This window comes from Lathyrus oleraceus, chromosome 2 (genome assembly GCF_024323335.1).
Source record: "Lathyrus oleraceus cultivar Zhongwan6 chromosome 2, CAAS_Psat_ZW6_1.0, whole genome shotgun sequence".
Taxonomy (NCBI): Eukaryota; Viridiplantae; Streptophyta; class Magnoliopsida; order Fabales; family Fabaceae; genus Lathyrus; species Lathyrus oleraceus.
The window spans coordinates 273,496,744-273,498,850 of record NC_066580.1 but is presented as its reverse complement, the minus strand read 5'-3'; the positions used below and the strand labels follow the sequence as shown (position 1 = coordinate 273,498,850).

The 2,107-nt window shown below is 31.6% G+C and overlaps 1 long non-coding RNA gene across 1 annotated transcript; it reads left to right on the top strand.

Moving 5' to 3' along the window:
- Positions 1-835: 835 nt before the first annotated feature.
- Positions 836-1,882, top strand: LOC127119128 (uncharacterized). Its single transcript, XR_007802650.1, has 2 exons — positions 836-1,277; positions 1,491-1,882. It is a non-coding gene; the product is annotated as an uncharacterized LOC127119128 (long non-coding RNA).
- Positions 1,883-2,107: the final 225 nt, after the last annotated feature.

Below are 2,107 nucleotides of genomic sequence, written 5' to 3'. Positions count from 1 at the left end.
CTTATGGGCTAAGAGTAACATAGTCTCAATAAAGCGATACATATTTGAATGCATATAGTAGATGTATGTTCTTATTGTATCCTGGTTTACCTCAACTTGTTCGATTTTCATTCTGTAGTTGCGGCGCGTCTCGTACCGGTGTCGAGTAGTCAGTTTTTCTAAATGAAAGGATAGAAAGTGCATAAGTTTTTGTATTTGTCTTTGAAAAATAACATGTATGATGATGAATGCAGATGCATGATTTTTTTTTTGATATGTAAAAAGTGCAATGTCACATGACGCATGGATGCAATGAAATTTCATGTGTGGTGGTAAGGATCCTAGACAACATGAGTATCACAAAACAACCCTAAGATGGAGGTCTCCCTATAATAGACAATTCTTGGTTTTCTACCCACAATCCACTCACAGGGTAATTTCTAGGTTTATGGATAAGGTTCCCAAGGTCATGGAATCTAATTGTATAACATCCTGCAACAGGCTGGCTGTTTTATGACGAGAGTGACAAAAAGGTCTATCATGGGTGGGATTTTCATGTTAGGCACACAAGGAGAGGTCCTTGTACGTATTACAAAGGCACAAGGCCCATCATATTTCAAACCCTGTCAATCAACAAAAAAAAACATGGAGAGAAGTTCACAACTCTCTCTACACATTTTCAGTAACTTGGTGATTTAATTATAAAGAAAAAAATTATCAGTGGAAATAATCTATTAAATGAGTCAGATACACCCAATAAAACATAGTTAAAGAGAATGGGTAAAAAAAATTAAATTAAATTATTAATTGAAATAAATGATATAGGTGGAATAAATCAAGAACCTTCCTTACACATTGCAATTTGCTTCTCTCCCCATCATCAAAATGTATCACTATCTCTTCAAAGGAAAATGGCTCACCTCTCAAAATAAATCATACGTAAACGAAAAAAAAATCAGAAACACTTTCTACCTCTTCTTCATTTTTTTTCGTTTCCTTTAATTATTTAGCAACAACAATGTTCCATACAAATTATCAATAAGAAAATCCAACTCAACAATCAGTTATCAACAATAAGCAATTGGTAGCAACAACATCATTTGAAGCAAAAAAATCAAGAACCCTAGTGAATCAACTCAAGAATTTACATCATATTAATGTGTCATTTCAAGGGGGTTTTATTTCGCCATGATGTATAAGAGATTTGAATGGAAGAAAAATGATAAAAAAGTATTGTATAGGAGCTTTGAGTTTTCTGGATTTCGGTGACTTTTCTAGTGGATCTCCAACAATACACGGTAAATGTCGGTTCTTTCTTACTCCATTTATCTTCTTCTCTTTGTTTTGCTGCAGTATGGGTTGCAGTATTGTTATATGTATTGAAAGCTTTAGCTCAACCACTTCAGAATTTCTATGAGAGACTCTGAATAGTTTGAATATTTAGGAGCTTTTGGTAAGGTTTGAAATGAATTTCAGTAGAGTAACAATGCCTTTTTGTGTCCGTTTTCAAGGGTCTCTACAGAGGCATTTATAAAGAATTTTGAGGGAAAGGAATCAGCTGGAAATTTGGATAGGAATGAAATAAATTTGTTAGAAGGATCCTTGATTTTATATAAGTGAGTGAGATTTGGAGGAACAACGCGTGAAGAAAAATCATTTAACATGTGAAGGTCTTTTGATCAGATATTTTTTTGTGTATTTTTGTCCTCTTGTGTATTGTAATTTTCTTCTTTTTTTTTACTGGTGTGGTGAGTTAATGTTCTATTGTAACAATTTGTATGTATGTTTCTCTTCTTCTTTTTTTACTGATGTGTTTTGGTAATCTAGCACCTTGTAACCTTTGGGTAATAAGTTTTTTGTCTTTGCTGATATAAATCGATGCAAAAAAGAAACTCATTTTTAATTCCATAATCTCATATTTATTATTATAAAAAGATCATATATGAAACCAAAATAAAAGGATAAAAGTGCTGGAATATTTATAAGTGATGATACAAAGTATTAAAAGGAGACGGACTATTTTATTATAAAAGATAACACTTTTTTAAAAAAAAAGAGATAAAAATAGCTAATATTAAAAAGGAAAGAACTATTTGTTTCAGATAAAAAAAATGAGATTTACTTTTTA